Genomic DNA, 22435 nt, shown 5'->3' on the forward strand with positions numbered 1-22435 from the left:
AACTGGGGTCCTGTCTTTCTGGTGTCTGTGTGCCTCGGGCATGCTTGGGACACATTTGCACATTTTTCATGTCAACTTAAAGGACTACAAATCTCCTAAGAGAGCGAGTAGGAAAGCTGAGAGACTCATGTAGTCACACGTCTCCAGGAGCTGGGGCTTTAAGAAGTGTGTCCAATATCTTGAGACCTATGAAATAACATCACAACCATTGGTAACACTCAAGCACCTTGCCACCCCAAGGAGGTATAATAGTGTACTTGTGTGGGGTGATGCCCCACTCACTCACATGAGTGAAAACCAGGACTAAAGCTTGTTGGAAGTGATGGGGTTACCTCATTTTAAGGGGAGAACTAGGGCTTTGTGCGTTCCAAAAAGAGATTTATTCCCATTCTGGTTCCCCAGAAAGCTCTTTACATGGGTGTCAAACTCACTCTGTGCCTAGATACAACCTGCAGGGCTCCCTGTGGGCCGAATCCAGCCCAGGTCACAGGGCTGCAGCAGGAAGGATGGTGGGTATGCTGGTGGGACCAGCAGCAGTGGGGCTGCATGGGGCCAAGCAGCTGCAGAGTGGATGGGGTTATGCTAGGACAGCCATTGCTTGCCTTCCTGCTGCCAATGGCCATGTCAACGGGAGACCCTGAACTTGGTGGCAGGCTCCCACCGTAGCCGTAGTCCCAAGTTCTGGTAGCCCAAAGGGAGCAGCTGTGCGTTTGGCACTCCTAGTCTATTGAATACATTTTAAATCTGGCCACTGAGTGTTCAATTGGCAGTGGCTGGGTCCTGAGCACACCAGGGTGGGAACTGAGCTCTTTGGAAAATCTGGACCTCGTTCTGGGAGCACACGAAGCCTTCAGGTGGGTAAGCAGAGACATGGTAAGGTTCAACACCTTGCCTTAGGTGACACTATGAGACTGGGAAGAGCATGAAAGACCCAGTCTCCCAACCAGCTGCTTTACTTGCTAGCAAGACAAGGAGCTGCTTTTCTGCTGCTCAGATCTATGTGCAAACATATCACCAAAGCCTTGCGCAGGAAGGGATCCGATGAAAGGTCTCATCCATTATACGAAGGCTGTTTGCTATAAGTGAATTGCCACTCACCGAGTCTTTCCCAGTGCCCACCTTTGTGACTCTCTGAGCATTCAGTGCGTATCCATTGCAGTTTTGTGCTCATAATGATGCCAGGGGACTCTGCTGCACAGCTTATTACTCACTTCAACAGATTTCTAGATGAATTTTTTGGAAAAAGAAATCAGCAGCAGGACAGAAAGTTAAAGAAATAAAAAAGCAGCCAGGATCCCAGTGATAAAGTAGTGCAGAGGAGGGAGCCCTGAATATGCATATTGGACCGCACAACAGCACATTCTGTCCGTCTGCTATAATTAGGCATCGCTCCAAAGGGAACAGTCTTCTGTATGGGAATCTGCTCTGCACGTCAAAAGGCCAAACCACCGTGTCACAGAGAGGGAGAGAGAAAACCGGTGATACGCAGCCAGTGGAAAATGAACGATAGTGTGAGGCACACACAGCAAAGGACATACAGTGAGATCATGATAAAGGCAATATGAGGCTCTTTACCCCTCCCTGGCTTGACCTTTGCTCCATTTGCTTTCTGTTCCTACCTCCTTTCTCTTTGGGTTTTTATGCTCACATTTTCTGTGCCACAGAGAAACACTACTCTCATTTCCCAGGCTCTGTTAAAGTGTAGGGCTCACTTGTAAGCTGCCTTGTGCTGCCAGTTGAAGGAATAAGGGACTGTAAAACTCTCCTTTGTGCAGGTTTCTCCACTGCCATTGTTGGAGACTACTATGTCCTTTCCTATGCATGCGGATGGAAGTGCATGAAGAAGAGTAGGCAGGGCCTGGGGTTTGCAACCGTACCAACATACCAGCCCACACAGCTGGGGCAGGAGAAGCAGCCGGTGCCAAGTGGAGAATGAGCACACATGTCTTCCCCATTAGCACAAGGGAGAAACCACACATATGACCACAGTCTGGTTCCCTGTCTGCTCCCAGGTCAGCATCACTGCATGCCACCCCAGAGCTGCTGCTGAGCTCTTCGATTTAAATGAAGTGAACACTGGAGCCGAGAAGCCCAGACAGTGTGGAAATGCTAATTGGATATCTGCTTAATCCAGACAACCGCCTGACTGCTATGCTGGAAGGGGATGCCAGCTTGATACTCCTTAGGACCTCAGCACTCATTGATAGCACGGGCCCTGAAAGTTATTGAAGATCTGGGACTGTGCTTCTGTTGTGGGGTTTTTGGGGCATTGTCCCATGCTTGTAAGATCTTAATAGGAATCCGATTATTTATAATGGGTCACACAGCTGTCCTGGCAACATGAACTCTTAGAGAGGTTCGTGCCTCTTTTATTAAGCCATCTGGGTAATGCTCTGGTACACCTCGTTTCACCCAGACTAGTAGGATGATCCAATGTCAGGTGAGTTTGAGGGTGGTATGAGGAAGGTAACTGTTGTGATGGGATGGGAAACATAGCGCCTCTCGATGCAAGGGGGTTTTCTGTTATCGGCCATGGAAACAATGCCAAATAGAGAATGTGGGTCTGCTGAGAGTAGACGTGGCGATGCTGCCCTCTGTGATATAGGCAAACTTCGGTACATAAAACTCGAGGCTATTATCAGCTTGTTCTAGTGGCAGCGTGGATGGTTAGAGGACCCCTGACACTTTTGTCTAAGGCTACCTCTAGTGTCCTTGCCAACATCCTCCTTTCCAGGAGAGCTGGCAGCAATGCAACAGATCATCATTTCATAGGAGTGCTTGCACAACACTCCCTCCCTCAGCCAAGCAACGGGGGGAAGAAAACATCAGACGTGCCACAGCTACTGTCCTTATTGCATAACTGCACAAAGCAAGAACCGTTTTAATTTCACTCTTGCCTCTCTGCTTGCCAGGTGCCAGAACTTGCTGGTTCAGGCTTGACATTTTCAATACGTTAAATAAATGCTGGAGTTGAGAAGCCTGGAAAGCAAAGATATCTGCCTCAAAGGAGAAGCATATGATTTAAAAAAAAAAAAAAAAAGCAATGATTATTCTATGCTGGCTGTGAGCAAACCCCTTGCCCTGTAATGCTCCTATACCTGCAATTTCAGTATGTCACATTGCTGCTGCAGGTGACGCGGAGGAGTCACATATGATCACTTAGGGTGAGGTACTTGTCTGTTCATGCTGCAAAGCAGCTGAAATGAGGGTTGGGTCTAGCCCTGAATAATTGGGCAGCGCTGCACCTGCCGCTCACTTGGAGCCTAATAAACTGAGGTTCATTGTCACTGAAGGAACGATTGCTATTGGCTCCAGTGAGAAGGTTTAGGTGGTCTTCAGATGTCTTGATATGTGGCCCTGGGGTCAAAGGTCCACCAGGCAAGCAGCCTATGAAGGATGCAATGAGACAGGAGTTATAGACTTGACATGAGGGTTATGGGGTGAAGATTTACAGCCTGCTCTATGCTGGAGGTCCCTGTAAAGATCCCTCCTGACTTTATAATCTATTCATCTACCTACAGCTGGGAGCCTGCGTGTTTTCTTTGCATAACTTTACACGGGCAATTCAGAATTTCCTGATGCATAATAGCGTTGCCATCAAGGCCTCAGCTTGCCTGGAGAGGACTGTGCCCGCTCTGAGCTGAACTAATAACAAGGAGACCACACAACAATCCCCCGGTTTGTCACTTGTGACCTCCGCCTGGCTTTCTGGAAGCTTTCTGGAGGGACATTTAGCATCCTACCCCTCCTTCCCACCTCACACTGTGCAAATATTTTACTTGTTGGCAGACAGGAGAAATGTATTTACATTGGGAGCGTTACTGAATGATGCTTTTGATTTTTTTTTAATAACATCCTAATATTTGTCGCTCGCCCCATCATGCAGGGAACATCCAAGCACTGGATTATAGGACCAGATTAAAGATGTAGCATAGGAGGGATAAAGCTGGAGGAATAGAGTAACAGCCAGATGTCCAGGCTGCTCAGTGAGGACCTAGTGGCAAAAAAGATAGATTTTAATTAACAAAAGAAGGAGAAATAAGAGAGGGGTGTTATTGTGGCTGTACCTAAGGATGTATTTCATCTGCTGAACTGATTGTCCTGGAGAAGACTAGAATTTGTCATTTTTTATTCAGCTTACTGATCTGAACGTGAACGGGAGGAATTTGATTCTTGATGTCCTCTGCGATAAATCACTTTCTGGGGGAGTCTGATGTTACCTTTTCATCCACAGATGTTCAAATGACATTTTTTTCCACAGTTGCTTTTATAGATACCGCATTTATAGAAAAAAAAATATTTTAAGGTTTAGGCCTGACATAAGTAGGAAAAAAAAAGAGGAGAACAGAGTTTTATACCAAAAGTTTATGTAAATATACAACTGAACAGGGTTTGATTTAAGGTCTAGACTTTTAATACTCTCCATAAGTAACTAACCATAAATTTCAACTGATGTTATGGTTTTGATTATACATTTTTATGATGCATTTTACGCCTCATTTCCAGGCAGATTTATGACCCTGACACAATGCTGAATGAAGGAATCCACATGTTTCGTGTCAACAAGTGCAAATTTCTCTTTTTTTGTGAAAAGCCCCTGGTTAGAATCAAGTCAAGGTACATTTGCTTCCCTCGATTTCTAACCGAGAACCACGATATCATGTCAGTCACTTGCGATGGCAGAACGATTCGGTGAGAACTAGTGAAATAACTTTGACGCGACTTTGACAATAACTATGGATTTGTATCCCATACCATTTCCAATCCTGAAACCATGCATTATTTTCAAATGAGCGTTTGGTTGACCATCCTAGTCTTTGAACTGAATGGACGGCAAGATGAAAGACCTCTTTAATTCAATGTCTATCCATTCCAGAAAAACCACACCTAGTGAGAGAAAAAGAACAAAACTCCTCCTTATAAGCTAACAGATGGGAAATTATCTACAAATAACTGGATAGCCAAAAACAACCTGACACAATTCATGAGCTGTTAGGAAAGAAAAATATCTTTGTGTCAGGCTTTGAATAAGTGCTGTGGCTTCAAAACTTTCCCGCAAATGTCCTGGCTGATGCTTTGGCCTGGGAAAGATCATTTTGGAGGGTCCTGGTCATATACTGTGTATCACAATAGCAACCTTGACATCAGTGTTTGAGATTGTAATGTAGCATATTGCCATCTCAGCAGGCTGGCTGGGGAAAAATAACCTGCTACTGGTGTAGCCCATGGGCAGATGAATTACCCAGCTCCAACCCACCTTTGAGGAACTGGAAAGCTAGAGAATGAGCGGCAACTCTAAGTTATCGTTTGTTTTTTGGTCCATTCCTGGGGCATCATGGTTAATTGTCTTGTCTGCTTTGAGTTCTTTCACAAGATAGTGGCTAAGTGAGAGCTTACAAGTACCGAATGTAATTAATATAGGGGAAGGTTTTCAGTTCGTTGAATGATCTTCTAATGTGCCAATCACCTGGAATACAGCCCTTTTTTCTGGGTAGAAACAACCATTGCCAAACCAAAGTGGATCAGCTGTGGCAGGACACAAGGCACAGGTCAACGTGGGTCCCAGCATGGCAGCATAGGGTCATGTGGGTCCTGGTGTGGAGGCTTGAGGTGCTCAGGATTGCTCAGCTCCCATGCCTCCATGCCAGGACCTACATGGGCTTTCCCTATGTGTGGAGATGTGCCACTGGGGTGCACAGAAATGGGCCCCCCTCAAGGCCCTGGAGCATCTGCCCAGGGTGATGAGGCAGCTCAGGGTCACCCACCTTGTACCAGCACAGACCAAATAGATGTCAGCTGCAATACACTGGCACACCTTGTTGTTACCTTTTGTCGTGCCACTAATGTAGGGTAGCGACATCTATTTGCTTGGCATTTGTGCAGCCATAAAAATTGTGACAGCATGAATGTGACGTCAGGTGATGTCTGTTTCTACTGTACACAGCGGGCTCATTGCTCTTCAAACTTTCTCACCATGCAGTGGAAAAAGGTCTCTTCCCACCTCCTCTTAGAATGAAAAGATATTTCACACCATGAGGACCTTTGTAATCCTTGGGCCCTCTACCGAGAATGGCCAGTCAGAGGTATTTATCTGGTCCCTAATTTAATTGGACGTTCTTGTGATGTTGGAGGGTACCTTTAAAAAGTCTCGTGGACCTGAAAGAGTCTAATCTGCTCCAGAGATGTTTCTAATCTTCCAAATGGAGAATCAGCTTGGCATGAGTAGAAACGTTCAAGGAGGTAGCCCTTTGGAAGGATGCCTGCAGTACATCCCTGCTCAAATGGACCACATCTGATGCGACCAACTCATTTCCTGTGGGTCACCAAATAGTCATTGGCTCTTAACAAGTTCAGATGGGTCCTAATCCTGGAGCCCTATCTCTTTGTAGGCAGACCCCAGTAATGCATGAAGAACCCCAATGCAATCCATAGGATTCTACATAGGATTGAAGCGCATGTGGTGTTGGGTTCGGGAAAAGGTGTGGGGCCATGAGACATCAGGAGACACTTCTTCATGGTAAGGGTGGCCAAAATTTGGAATGGGCTCCCAAGGGAGGTGGTGCTCTCCCCTACCTGGGGGGTCTTTAAGAGAAGGCTGGATAGGCATCTGGCTGGGGTCATCTGTCCCCAGCTCTCTTTCCTGCCCTTGCAGGAGGTCGGACTCGATGATCTGTTGAGGTCCCTTCCAACCCGAACATCTATGAATCTATGAGATGTAGATGAGGAGAACAACTCCCATTTCACCACATCCAGTCTTGGCATGCCAGACTGAACAAATGTGGTTAGAGAGCTTTTTTCTTTCCCCTTTTAATTCAGCTCTTCGATGTTTCCACTCCCAAGGCCAGTAGTGATAAATAAACCTCCTTTCAAAAAGGGAACATGTTCTCATTTTAAACAATGGAGAATTAAGGGAGGAATCCATTTGACAATATATTTTTAAAATCATTGCCTTTCTGCTCATAAAAGCAGAGCATGTATCAAATTCCTCATGCGTCACATACCTCAGCAGGTTTTTACGACGTGAAAACCATGCTGAGGGGCTCGACAGTCTTCTGCGGGTAGTTTTGATTGATCTAACACTCAAGGTCCACTCTGAAAAACAGCCGTCTTTTTGGAACGACCGAATGTAGGGGAAAAAAAGTGTTTTTATAGAAAATCAAAGTGCACATCCAATCTTTCAGCCTGTCCTAGTTCTTTGCTTAAATTTATGGGTTGCTGCGGCTGATTTGTTGCTTCCTGGAAGAGCCTCTTACTTCACGTTTATAGCCATCTCCATGACTCAGAACAGGGAATACAATCTGAGAGTCTTGTAGCATTATTTTTGTGCAACATGAAGTGTTGGCCCAGCAGTGCAAAATAATTGATTGGTCCCATTCTTGAAATTCAAATCAATGGAAAGAGATCCCTCTGTTTGGATAGTGCTCCTGGAAACCATTTCAAGAGGACACGTTGGTATTTCCAAATGTATCGGTTCACATAGCAATTATGGGGTGTGATAATTAGTGGTACAGATGAAACGATGGTATTATTGCGAGTATATTGTGGATATATGCGTCTCGCTATCCAGTTCAGTGCTGGAAGACTGGAACAGGATTTCCAAAAGGCCGTTCTCAAATGAATAGATCCACACAATAACCAGGCTGCCTCTTTTCTTCATTCCTCCTGACCCTCCTTCTTCTTCCCCGTGTTCCTCTTAATCCGACTTGCATCTTTTTTGTTATCTCCCCTTTCCTGCCTCCTGCTGCAGCAGGCTAACTTTTCCATTTCTTCTAGTAAGACCCATGAAAACTCTAGTAAAAAATTTTTTTTTCACTGGAAATTCAACTTTTTGACTAATTGATTTTTTTTTTAAAAAGGAGAAATGCCTTTTTACTGAAGAAGATACCAACTTTGGGGCCGTATCCCTATGAAAAATGTTGAGCCAGGAATTAAAAAATAGAGGATTTTCTCTGAATTTTTTTTCATGTTCATCTTTTTAAGATAAATAAGTTGAAATTTCTCTCGGGTGGCAGGTAAAAGATTTTCCAACTGGATCTACCTTTTAGTATGTTCTCTCACCGAAATGCTCAGGTCCTTTCTTAAGATCCACTTGTTCCAGAAATTATTCCGGCTCTTTTCTCTCCAATAAGCCCTTCATACTGCCCTTTATCTGATCTGCCCGTTGTCTCTTAGTTTTCATATATCCTTTTTTTTAATGCTTCTGAGCAGGGAATATAGCAAAAACTACCTATATAGGTAGTCACTCTGGATTCACACCAGCCCAGAAGAAATCAGAATGATGGGTGTTTTGTTCCCATGAAAATTCACATTTGGATACATATTATTATTACTGATAATCAATGAAGGGCAGTATAATGCTGAGTTTGTCTGACCTGTGCTTTCTCTATACCATTGGCAAGTTATTCCTGAAGCAGAAGCCTTTTCAAATACATCACGGATACAGTTCCAGTCATCTAGAGCTATTTCATTTCATGAATGCTTTGGGAAATTGGTTTGGTTAGTTCAGAGCTCTCTGAATAGTTAAAAATGGTTTAAAAAACCCTCTTCTAGAGAGTGGGTCAAGCATTGCATGAATATTTGTTGTGCTCTGGGCTTGTTTTGAACTGAACCATTACTTATCAATGTGGGCTCACGTGACTGGCTGTTAAAATGAATTTGTCTTCTCTTGTTCTTGTATTTGATTGACAGGATTCATTGCCCTACATGGCGTGACTTGAATTGTTGACATTGTATCCCCTGAGCTATAAAGAGGAGCCTCTAAATGAGTGTGGAAAATGTGTGGGAACACCCAGAAACCTTCCAGGTTCTTGACCAAAATGACATACCCCCGCAGAGCTATAGATTAACTAGGACAAGCATCTATTTCTTTGCATAAATGGGAATTGGTTCATGTTCAAGAATCTCAGAAATTCTGTGCACCTTTCTAGACACCTCACTGATAATTTGACCCAAAATGTGGGACCTTTTAAATTAAATTACATTTTTAAAATATTTTGTTAGAAATTTAAAAAAAGACTTGTAGGCGTTATCTTGCGAAATAGCATTATGTATAGACAAGCATTACCCATGCCATTGTTTCTGTTCTGGGCAAGCGTTCATGGAAGCAATGGTATTTTCAATCTACTTCCCAGCAAATGTCATTTAAAATTGTTCTGAGCTCTTGTTTTAGGAAACATGGTAGCTATAAGAGTTAAAAACAATGCTTTCTATCATTTTTATCTGCATCTTGCATCACGGTTAATGTTGCAAAGGTTTAATGCTATTCTTTTTCATAGCATTTGGTGCCTTCCAACTGGCCGAATATATAAAATAAGAAAACTTTTTGTACTTCATAGTGCTGCTCTCATGGTGGTCTGGCAACTGTTCAGCTGATACATCTGAAGAGTTCACAGACAGCATCTTGGAGACTTTTTCAAGCCTTTCCTAGGATTTGACATTCGTGATTCAATTCACTTTTTACCCCTTGGCCATGATAAATAAACATCACTGGAGTAAAAAATAATGGCAACTCATTCAAAGAGAATACAACCTCGCCCAGAAAGTAATTCTAACTAAAGCCTGAAATCACAATAACATTTGCCATTCCCTAGACACGTGGGGAATCTAAGATTGTGCATGAAATAACCTAATTTAAAAGAAAACCCGGTGATGACAACCAAGAGGCCTAAACCCTTTTTTCCCCTGTTGAACTGATGTTTACATGTGATGTTCATGAAAACTGTACAGGCCCTAGGAAGGAAGAATAGATTCCTTAATCATTTAGGACTTTGCTACATTTGTAAGAAGACTGCAGATGACACCAAACTAGAGGGAGTAGTAGATAGACTGCAGGGTAGGGCTAAAATTCAGAGAGACCTTGACATATTGAATAATTGGACCAGGAACAATCCCATGAGGTTCAACAAGGACAAGTGCAAAGTCCTGCACTTAGGACAGAACAATCCCATGCACTGGGACAGGCTGGGGGTGACTGGGTGGGCAGCAGCTCTGCAGAAAAGGACCTGGGGGTGACAGAGGACAATAAGCTGAAGATGATCCAACAGTGTGCCTTTGTTGTGAAGAAGAGTAATGGCATCCTGGGCTTCATTAGTAGGAGCATTGCCAGCAGATTGAGGAAGTGATTATTCCCCTCTATTCAGCATGGGTGAGGCCACATCTGGAATACTGTGTCCAGTTGTGGGCCCCCACTACAGACAGGATGTGGACGCGCTGGAGAGAGTCCAGAGGAGGGCAATGAAAATGGTTCAGGGGCTGGGGGACAGGACATCTGAGAAGAGGCTGAGGGACCTGGGCTTATTTAGTTTGGAGAAGAGAAGACTGAGAGGGGATTTAATAGCAGCCTTCAACTCCCTGCAGGGGGGTTGCAAAGAGGATGGAGCTGGGCTGTTCTCAGTGGGGGCAGATGACAGGACAAGGAGCCATGTGCTCAAGCAGCAGCAAGGAAAGTTTAGATTAGGTATCAGGAAAACTTTCTCACGAAGAGGGCAGTAAAGCACTGGAACAGGTTACCCAAAGAGATGGTGGACTCTCCATCCTTGGAGTTTTTTAAGACCCGGCTAGACAAAGCCTTGTCTGGGATGATGTAGTTGGGGCTGGTCCTGCTTGGAGCAGGGGGTTGGACTAGATGTGACCTCCTGAGGTCCTTCAACCTTCATTTTCTGTGATTCTATGACCCCTTACAGGCCCTTGGGAAGAAGCCTGAAAAAGAAGTTAATAGCTAGAGTATTTTATTCTTTTACTTTTCAAATATGCCAGTACATTATATATCTGCAGCCAGCATAAGTCACTATAGTGGGAAAAAGAGGATGACACATTATGTCCTGGTGTCTGCTGAAAGATCTGGGAACTGTGAGTAATGTGGCTTTCCTAGTGGGGTTTGGCATACTTTCGGGCTGTCCCATGTTTGAATCAGTGCTGTTAATTAGGGACTTTCATCTGTTTCCTGGTGGTCTGTCACATAATTTTCCATTTTTGTAGAGTTGCATGGCTGGATTGGAGACTTGATCTTTTGGGAATCCAAGTTGTTAAACTGCACGACCCTAGAACTATGGAAAAATGATCAGAGAAAGAGAAATTCAAAACTCCTTAAATGCATCTCCGTTTCCCATTCACAAACATATGCGTTTGTAGCATACATGCAGGTAAAAGGCGGGGTCACTAAAAATTAAATTTTACTCTGCTCTGACACTTGGAGGTTACTATTTTTTTGAATGGGAAATATTGCAAGTCTCAAAGCATGTTTAACTACCGCTAACGCTGTGCACTGATTTACAGCGGCCTCCACCATATGGATGCATATTTGACTGTGAAGTACAGCATTTCTAGCCTCAGCTCCCTAAACTGGCACTTTTTTTTTTTGCCATGTGGAACATGTGGTTGTAATTAAAGATGTTTGCTGAAAATCTCATTCCCTATCTGTGATACAAGATTGGACTGGGAAGAAAGCATTTGTATAATCCTGGAGAATCAAGGAAGATGCATCATGCATGCAACAATGCCCTTTCTTTTAAACAAATGCACATTCCTTTGTCTTGTCTAAGACCCAATGCAAAACAAGAGGCTAATTTATTAAAAAAAAGGTCTTAACTCTTGAGTAAGAGTTTCAATGAAAAGGTAAAGCAGAGCTGTCCATTCAGCACCATGGTTTCAATGGGGGGAAAGGAAGAAGACCGAAGGGAACTGGCTATGGTAGAATTATCTGTGTTAAATTAACATTGCTTTGAAAATCCCTTCTTTACCCAAGTGTGTACAAGGCTGTATCAACAGGGTGGGCTGCTGGGACCTTGCTGGTTCCAGCAGATTTTCATCCATGGTTGCTTTCTCCTGCGTTTGAACTAATGCTTCTTTTCTTACCCATACTGTGCCACCAACTTCTGCTGGTGTGGCTGGGTGGTCAGCTGGAAGGAGAGGTGGATCCCTGTCCAACAGGGAGGGATCTCCCAGCGGGGCTGGGAGAATCCTCTGGTGCAGATGTAGTTACATTTTCAGCCCTTCTTTTGCATTGGTACAGCTTGGGATGGCCGTGTTTTTACTCTTCTTGTATAGACCAAGCTTTCTTAATATAAGAGTACACATCAGCAGTGCTTTGCCAATGCTCATAGTTCTCCACCAGCACAGTGTCCCCAGCTCAGGGTTACGCAATTGTTAAGGATGGAACAATTTGCTTTAAGAATAGAGGCATGTGAATATGTTTCTATGAGGCATTGGGGGCTGAATAGAGGTCATCTGATCCCTGTTTCCACCCATGTGCATGCTGTCACCTCCCAGTAAATGAAGGTCAACATGAAGTACCTTATTTCTCTTGCACCGAGGGCTCAGCTACTACAGGTGAGTTTGCATTGAATCAGGGGTAAGAAAGTGAACACCATGGAGAATTATGATGGGGACACTGTTGTATGGTAAAGCTCATCCTCCCCTGCCTTCAGTAACTTGCTTGCATATCTGTGCCCTTGGTTGTGATGCAAACTATCCTGCAAAAGAAATGCTCTGAACTCAGTTGATCTCATTGATACCTGTGTTGAAAAGAGCATTTGTCTCATGGGTTGTGGTGGATGCTGGCATGCTCAGAAAAGCTTATTGATCCCTGCTTGTATCATAGGATTTGAACACTGGATAGCAGAGCGTGTTGGGGGAGCGAGCTATTTCACCACCATCACTCCCTGGCAAGACCCAGCCTCAAGGCTACCAATTGCCTCACTCAGATAGAATGGGCTGCTATGAGATAAGGGCAGAGTGAGTGATTTTAATGCAATTCTGTGAGCACTGAAACCAGATCAAACAGGATGGGTCAGACGAGGGCAAGGCTGCTTGGGAGATCCTAAGGCTTCTGGGAAGTTTGCAGCTTTCTGAGAAAAATATAAGTCTGTTCTCGCTCGGGAATTTAAGAAGAACGCCTATCTAATGTTGCTTGTATGAGCCATAAGATAAATGAGACTAAATATGTAAGTAGGCTGTTTGCTCTTTTGAAATCTCCCTTCCCCCCCTAATGTTTTGTTCCAGTTACTTAACAAAAATGCTTTGTCTTAGGAATGTTCTTGGAAACTACTTCTTTGGTCACTAGTCCCTGATGGGGTGCTATTTAGGTGCCCAAAGCTCAGCCAAGGTGGTCAGCAACTGGTCTGTGCTCCACTGGTGCAGGAGGGAAAGAGCTGCATGATTTCACTTGGAGACAGGCAGGGGCCTTCTCCTGGATGGCAGAGCTTGCAGATGCACAGCCACGACAGCTACTTGGTTTTAAGTCAGGATTGCACTATATCCCACATGCTCCCTTAGGGGACTATCGCTTTGAAAGGGCAGACATGATTTTATCATGAGTTAATAATGCCGTCTGTCAGTGCAATGTGTTTCTTGAGAAACTCCAGATGAGGAGCGTATTGCCTTATTTCTGTGGGATGGACCAAGGGAAATTCCTTATGGCTTAACTGGTTAGACCACAGGTATGCCTCTGGCTGAGGTCCCAGTTTAGTAAGAATAGAGGTGATGCAGGTGGGGCAGAGGTCCTTTTCAGCCTCTGGTAAGGTCTGTTGTTGGGGTCTCTAAACTAATCAGGTCTCAGCTCAATCATGCATGCTATGACATCACATCAGTTGTGACTTGGCGCAATTACGCTGCACCAGCTGTGCGGTGTGAGTGATGTGACACCAGTTGATTGATGATTCTGGCACGAGTCTTGCCCATCAGTGATGGCAACTTGGTTCAGGATATGTACAGTTTCTATCTAGCAAATCATCTTCCAATTATTATCTCCTATTGGCAGCTAGCTCCTGGGTGGTAGGAAAGCAAGTGTTTCTAAAGTACTCTGCAAAAACTAAAGGAAAGAGTTGTCAGACAAGGTTCTTTGGGTAAATCTGATCTCTTTTATTGGACCAACTCAAATAGCTGGAAAAATTCTTTGCAAGCTTTCGGGTACAAATGCCTGTGGTCAGGCTGAGGAAGCATCCACAGTTGGTGTGTGCTCTTCCTGGATGGAAGGCATAGTAAAGAAGTCAGAGGCTGGGATGCATGCAAGAAAGGCAGTCAGTGAAGGTATGTCCTTAGACCACCCTATACCCAGGAAAGAGTTGGGGCATTATTGTCTAGCATATTCAGGACTTGAAAAGACCTGGAAACTACTAAGTATCATCATGCTAGAAGAACTAAGGAAACCAAAGCAATAGTCCTAGCTATACAAGTTGCTTCCATGTATTAAAAATATCCATTATTTCAAATAAGTAGAAGTAGGAAAGATTAAGCTGCCAAGAAAAGGGACGTGGCTTTTTTTGTTGTTATATCATAAACAGGACAAAAAACCCCCATTTCCTTGGAAAGTTTCAGAAGACATGGAATAAGGAATGGAGTTGGTTTTTTAATGTATTGCTTATGGAAGATTTGTCTTCACACATTGGCCTTGCAGATGTTTTCAATTAAGCGATGTGCCTCTTAAGCTGTGATAGCTTCTATTAGTATTTTGTCACCAGCTCCTGGGTTGTGTTTCGAGACAGGCGAAGTACTCCATCCATGGAAATCTTCTAAGTGGGTCAGTAAGGTTAGTAAAAAATGGCAGTCTTTTGAGTTACACTACTCCATTAGAGAATTGCACGTTATATTAACGCAGAAATGACTATATGGTGAAGTCTGCATTGTTTGTGGAGATAACGGCGTACAGCCTGTTGCTTTCGGAGGATGCAACTGGTACTTTGCAGAAACTTTTCTGTAAGGATCATCTTCTGTTTTTTTCCCTGTCTAAAAACAACAATCGAGGGAATCATTTTGGTTGTGAGAAATCTGTAATCTTCATGGACGCTCTTATGAAACAATGAGGAATGAATTTGTCCCAATGCATTTTGTCCTGAGTTCAAAGAGGCATTTTCTTCCATGGAGAGCCACCAGGCAGGCTGGCTAACCACGTTTCATATCGCTCTAGCTGTGTTATTACACGTGTTAAGATAAAACTGGGCTTGTTGGCAGTGCAAGTACTTGATTTGCACGTGTAGTCCTGGTGATTATGCGTGTAAGTGAGAAGTCAACGGCTCTTTTAACAGTGCTAATATTCTGAAGAGCTTTACCAAATGGCCAGGATCTATCTCAGATCAAAAGGCCACATTTTCAAGTGTGAGTCAAAATTTTACCTGCACATTTGCACGCATGCATTTTACTTCCTGAGATCTTCCCTAGGCACAAATGGGCACTTCCACATCTAATCCAGCCTTTCACTGATCCCTTGGGGATGTTTGTGACCTGAAGCATGTGAGCTGAAGTCAGTCCTGCGCACTCACCGCAATGCATCTGATATTTGTGCATGCAAATAGAGATCAGGGAGCCAGTGATCCAGGATGACATGTGCACTGAAATATGTTTCTAAATCAAGGCCTTTGCTTCCAAGCATTTCATTGCATGCATTTCCTGGAACAAAGGGGGAACTGCAGCATGTTATGGAAGGGGATACAATAAGGTACTGGCATTTAAAATTGTAGCCACTCCAGCTGTCATATTGCTTTTTGACTTCTTGAGTGTGGATGTGTTGTTTTTGCCAGTTGTTGTTGCCAGTCCTGATCCTAGACAAATCAGGGAGGATTGAGTGTAAGGCTAATTAACTTCCTACCCTCCTACAGAAAAAAAGGAGCCACTTGTTACAAAAAATTGTTCTAAGCATTTTGGTAAAAAATCAAACAAACAGGGCAGGAGAGACTAGTTTTCATCCTGGGCACCAGTAATGGCTCAGGAAGGGTAAAAGGAGAGGAGAGAGATGTAGTTGAGTTTTCATTCTCCGCACGCTGGCAGCCAGTCTGGTGGGAACGGTCCATGCAAATCACAAATGAGCATAAATCCCTGTTGAAATGAAACCCAGCCAAGTTGTGGCTAAGTAGCACTCTCTGGGGCATTTCAGAAACAGGGCTATTTTGGGGGGGGTTATTCTGGACAGGCACTGATCATCCTGGTTGTTACAATTCTTTCTCCAGTAACACCTTCCACCCTGGCATTGTTTAATGAGAAGTGAAATCCTGCGAGTGCAGCTACTGCGGGTATAATAGGATCTGTTACTCCTGACAGTAAGTTTTAATATCTTCAAAACAACACCAAAAAAAAGAAATGTCAAGGATACAATCTGCCATTTCCACCTCTGGGTGTAGGAAACAATAATGATTCCTTAGCAGCAGCAAGAAATGGAGTGGATCTAACTTTCATCAGACGGGGGTGGGAATTAATCCACTGTTAAAGACATGTATACCTATGCTGGTATTCTTCATTCATATGCCTCTAGGGTCCAAACATCGGGAGCAAAGAGGGGGAGGACAAGGACTTATATGTCTTACAGCAGTTTCCATTGGACCAGTGAGGGTTGGGCTTTGTGTTAGACATTGAGCAGATGCCACGTGAAAGGCAGTCCCTGCTCTGAGGAGCTTGCAGCATGAGACAAATGCTTTTAACAATTGATTGGAGTTGAGAGGGATGCCTGTGGTTGTGCAGCGTACCTAGGACCTCAGCTAGAGGCTCTGAGGTTGTCAGGTGGAAGATTTTTTCCTTTCCAGGCTGTCTACTTGGGGGCCAAAAAGGAAAGATAATTTTCAGGGTGAACTCCAAGATGAGACCAAGCAATTGGACAGTAAGCACAAGTTTCCCCTGTAACTTTGGCCCCTGCAAAACAGAGTAGATATGAACCTGAAGGCTTATGCCAGCAACCACATTCCCAGGGGCATGCAAACTTGGATTCGTGCCTGCAGTTGCATTAATAGAAACCCTTGGCCTTAACTGTTACTCATCACAGTAGACTAATATGCATTTTACAGTCAGAGACGCTGCCCTCCTGGAAGGGACTTACCCTTTGGGAAAGTTAGCTTCTTCCCACTTCTGATGATGATTTTATTCCTATCATTGAGGGAAGGTCCTGATGAATTGTGACCTTATGTTTTCTTTGTTGGAAATCTTGAGAAATATCTTACTTCCTTTGCAAAAGGACTGAGCCAAAGAAATACAGATTGCTCTAAATCCTAATCTCTCTTCAATATGTCATGAGACAGGCGTGGATTTGGTGAACGGGAAGAAACCTGGAGGTTTCCATTGCCTCTGTGATGATGAAGCCCAAGTGCTTTCACACGTGACAGGGCTGGGGCATCTTGCTTGGCTAGGATGGACAGCTAACTCATGCAAGGAGAGCCAGGACATTTCAGCTCCTTATCCTTTGTTTTCAGAATATACATTTTTCTTTTCTGGATGCCAGTCTATCATGGTTAATTTAATGGGCGGCTTGCTCCCCAAGAGTTGTAAAAAGGATGAGCCATCACGTACTGTACACATCTTGTCCTTGACTCCTACCCCTAGGTGAGGTGGGGGATATTTATATTCCCTTCTCCTGCTTCCCATCTCTGCCTCTCATTCAGTTTTTTCAGCCCAGTCTGTTCCTTACCTTAGACCAGATTTTGGCCCAAAGTGTATCATGGTACCACATGTTGCATCTAAATCTCCCACTGGCTGCCTAAAAACCAGACTAGGGACTTCCTTTTTGTACAGAGAGGCATAGGCATTTTGGTTGTTCAAAGATGTATAGTAGTTTATTGGACCAAAGTGACCATAGGCGACTTGTAGGGGGTGCATGGGGGTGCACGTGCAGTCCCTAAGAGCACTGGTGCCCCCCCGAGAGCGAGCATGCTTGGCTTAGGCAACAGGTGTGTGGGGGGAGCCCACCCCAAGAAGAGCCACTGGCATTTCTGGGCACGCCGCCGGCAAAAGTGACTTTAAACCAGTCTCTGTCACTGTGCATCAGATATTTTTAACACCTCTGTTTTTCCAAACACCAAATACAGATTGTGTTTCTGCTCACGTATATTGATGGGCTGTCGGAAGCTTGCAAAAGGCACCGTCTCGCTTTGTTGGAAATCTCTCTGACCTACAGTGTAAATAGGAAAAGTCAAAATAAAGTCCCAAAGGCATGTAAAGGAACCAAGCATGCTGTGCACCATCACCCTGGGTCAATACTCAGATCCTCCCTGCGCATCGGGAATCAGGATAACTGAAGGTGCACATAAAACCTTATATACAAAATGGTCTTTGTGGAGCACATCTTTTACTTCCCAAGGGTCAGTACCAGGGCTTGAAAATTTCTTCCTCTGAAAATCATACCCAGTAGTAAAGTCTAGAAGCTCATTATCCTATCACTATTGTCTGTTGGCAATTCTGAAACATAAGTGAGTTGGGAATAGTTTTGGCCTTGAATCTGAATGACCTATCTTTCTGCCGTTCACCCCATATATGCTACTCACAAGCCACTGCTGATGGCGATAGGCAAGCAAAAAAAGTCACTCATCTCTTTATATGAACTTGACTATAATTTGATGGACAATAATATGGCTAAATACTATGTGTGAACACCCCCACCTCACCCCGGGGCAGGAGTCAAAGGCAAGATTTGTACATGACAGCTCATCCTTTCTATTCACATCTTCTTGTAATATGGCATATAATGTGTCGTGTTATTCAATGGGTTCCTGACAGATTTGCCGTTGGCTTCTTACTCATCAAGCACAAGCTGAAAATAAAAAGCAAGATGCACTCAATTTACACTTTATCCCCATGTTGAATTCCTCATTTGTTTTGTTTCACAGCTTTAGGCTTTCTCCAGATGGTGCAATGGGTGTAAATACAGCACATGTTTAAAGCTAAAGAGCTGGGTTCACTGCTCAGGGTCCCTGAGCACCGCAGTTCACTAGTCCCGGCACACATCTGGGGTAACTAAGCAGGGGAAATATGCAACAAAGACAGCGAATTCCAGTGTTTTATGGGAGACTATAATGATTTAATAGGCTCTAAGGGAGACCTTATTCATGTTGATGAACGTTTGCTCATGAAACGTCTCATTGGAGTCAGCCTGTGTATGCCTGGATGAAAAATGACTCAAAGCGGCTAAGGGCCTATGTGTCAATTTGGTGCCTTTGGCTCTGTTTCCACTAGAGGAAGCCTTGTCCAAGGGTAATAAGCCATTACCCTAGAGATTTAGGGATTTCTGCATTCAGTCTCCTGCTTTGCTGAAAAACTCAGTCTTTGACCTTGGGTAAGTGGTTGAATATTACATCCACAAAAAAACTCTAAGTTCTGCTTAACCAACCCTGCAGGTGTTTAGCTGCCACATGAATGCTGGAGCAGAGTTCAAGGGTCTGCCAATAAAGCCAAATCCCTTGATGACTACATTTGTGCTGCTGGGCTTTTCCAGAATTGCTTAAGGGAGCAGCCTGGTTTCCTCAGGATTTACAAATGCGGCGGTCCCCCATCTCAGCTGTGGGGATTCTCAGCTATCTCGCTCAGCTCCATGCAAAATGCGTGGAAGTGGTGCTTATTCCTTTTGCCTACTAAGTCAAGGGTTAGAGCATCCATGCAACGCCTAGGTTCAATTTCTGCTCTTCCATGAATGGATCTGAACCTTCATTTTCCGTCTACAGTATTATGCTAACCCGCAGGCTAAATGTACTCTAGGTTGGGGCCTTCTTGATTCTGTCTCGCCGCTGATCCACTTAGCAAGGCATGCTGAAATACCAGTTGTGCCGGAGGGAGTGAGGTTTTGCACGTAGGCATGACTCTGTAGCCCAATGGATACTCACCTGGGAAGGAGCAGAGCTGGGTTCCAGCCCCGTCCCGATGAACTCAGGTCTCCATACTCTGGGTAGCTTTCCCAACTGTTAGCCTGTGGAGTTGTGTTCCCTCGGCAAGGTGGGAAATGCAGGTTTAAATGCTTTCAGGCCCTGGATCTGGATCTGCCACCTCCTGGCTGAGTGCTCTAACCACTGTGTTACTACACAGAGTGAGGTCTTCACCACCTCCAGCTGTTATCGGTGAGAAAGGTCTAGCATAGATGTCCAACTCCAGGAAAAGGTTTAGGATCATGGATCCTGATAAGAGAGAGTAAGACACTTAAAGCCCTGGGAAGGGTGGAGCTTATAACATGCCCCTCTTCTGCAAATTTCCTATTAGGTGAAGTGGCCCCATTCATAGATACTTCGCTCTCCTCCTATGATTCAGATGCTGCAACATTGAGTATCAGGGATCTTTTGTGGATGCTACTTGACTTTCCGTGCTTCAACCTCGTGCCTATAAAATGGGGACAAGAGCTATTCCACATTGTAGGGTGCCTCTGGGAGGATGAATGCTTTGAAGAGGCCAATGCGTGATGTGGCTATTATAGGAATACAGACAGCTTATAGAGAACTGGGAACATATATCAACTGATGCTTCATCGCAGGGTCTTATGGATGTCAGATGGATACGTCCCAGTGCCGCATTCAGTGGTTTTGTGGTATGGGTCTGCCTGAAGAGACCAAACTGCAATGAGGTCCATAGGTAGCATCTAGGGTCACTGAGGTTTAGCATGTCACCTTCTGCATCAGGTCCAGAAAGAGCTACTGCCTTCGTGCAGAAACTCAGATATATTCTCTCTATTATGGACTATAGCTTTTAATCTCTCTAATCCCATAGAGAGCTAAGCAAGGCTCCAGTGCCTCTCTCCTTTGGTAAATCAGCCTTCTGTATCCAGAGTGTTTTTAGAAGTCCAAAAGAGAGCAAAGTATTTTGGCATCGAGACTTAATGTCTCTTTTCTGTTCTTCTTTTGTTTGGTTTTCCACCATAGGAGAAGGCCTCATGCTGTGTAATCGCACATTCAATCAAGCCCGGGAACTGAGGAGCCATTTGGTGGAGAGGAAGCTCATGACCTTGCCCAAATGTATCCAAAGATATTCTGCTTGACCCATTTTTTTTTTATGATTCTCTTTCACTGCGGGTGAGGCCTTTCCTGTGGAAAAACACAAGAAATCCCCCAGAAATGGCACCCCTGCAAGACCTTTCCATTGGTGGGGATAAGGCAAAGGAGTGCGTCAGCTGTGTAGTTTTCCTTTTCGGAGAGGAGAAGGACATCAGGAAGTCTTTTAATCCTTGCTAGATTGCAAAACGATGGAAACTTGAGCAAGCTCCAGACAGAATTGGGATCAAAAACACTAGTTTTTGGGAATGACTCGATTCCGTTCCAAAACCGGAGTTTTGTGATGCATCCATCCCAGAAAGACAGCTGAGTTTTACATCTTAAAATATTCTTTAGCAAGTTTCTAATGGTGTTCTCTCAGCTCTTTCAAGTGTTTTTTCTGGTGCTGGGTGAGATGGCATGAGGCTGTTAACCCTCTTCTCAAAAGCAGACACTTATGTCAGCGCACTTACCACTCCGGTGTGGAAATCCAGTCTGTTTTTTCTTTGCAAGTATATTTCTAGAGTGATTGCAGAAATGGCTAGCATGGATTCCTTAAACTTGTCTGAGAAACACACAACCAAAAAGCACATTATATTTGAAGGCTGGCTAAATATTCTAGTTTTTTCTTGCAAAACATGATGCAACAAGACTTTTTCCTGGATAGTCTTTCGGTCTTAGGTACTTAGGTTACTTGTGTTAGGGATGCAAAATGCCCTTCCTCGGGTCTGGGCTCAGCTGAGCTTTCAGCATTCAGTCATGTGCCAGCGACTTTCTGTTCAAGGGCATGATTCCTCCCATGATAAAGATCAAAGGTTGCATGCATCCCAGTACATTGCCCTGTACAAAACCAGCCCCTTGCAGTCTGTACCGTGGCAGTGATTACTACTACGAATTTCTGTAATTAATTATTCAAATTCTGTAAAAGAAGCAAAGGCCTTTCCCTGCAGTCCCTGGAAATGCCAGTCAGGTTGCTAATGACCACTTTGGCAACTGAAGCCTATTGTTCACAGAGGACAGAGGATTTGATGAAGTACAAAGTGTGAATTGATTTCTATCATTGTAGGAAAAGATGGAGATGGCTGGGGTAAATGCCTCATTGGCACTGCAGGAGAAAAGCCAACGTCACATGAGTTTTGATTGGTTTTTAATAGACTTAATTAGCTACCTGGCCTGCTGGATGGGAAAAAAAGAGTTAAAACATCTTTATTATCCTAAAGTGGATGAATTTGGTACTTTCTCCCATTCCAGTGTCTTCTAATCGTTGGTCTTTGCCCTCAAAACCAAATGCCACTAAGCACGATAGGCTCTGGGATGTTTTAGGTGTTTCCATTGATGAGGTCTTAGCTGTGCTCTGATATAGTATCATTATCCTTAATTTCTAGACTCTTGGCTTCTGCAGTGTAATCTTCCACCCTACGTGAGCTCCCTGGACAGCACACAGGAAGAGTAAGACTCCTCAGACAAGAGGTACAACCCAGCCAGCATGGAGATGCCTAGAGCCAACCTGTTCAGTACTACCTAGACCTAGCCAGCAAAGATTGAACCCAAAGGGCAAGGCTGAGTCCTGATCCTGGCCCTGAAGGTAGGTGCCTATGATGCAGGGCTAACTTTTCTTTTAAAACCTGGTGGAAGGAGGTGATGACCCCTGCCATGGATGGAAAATCTTAGTGGTTAGATCTTATGAATTTGGAGGACTGGGTTCGATGCCTGCTCAGCCTGGGGGAGTTCAGACA

Source organism: Alligator mississippiensis, chromosome 10, assembly GCF_030867095.1.
Source record: "Alligator mississippiensis isolate rAllMis1 chromosome 10, rAllMis1, whole genome shotgun sequence".
NCBI classification, from domain to species: domain Eukaryota; kingdom Metazoa; phylum Chordata; order Crocodylia; family Alligatoridae; genus Alligator; species Alligator mississippiensis.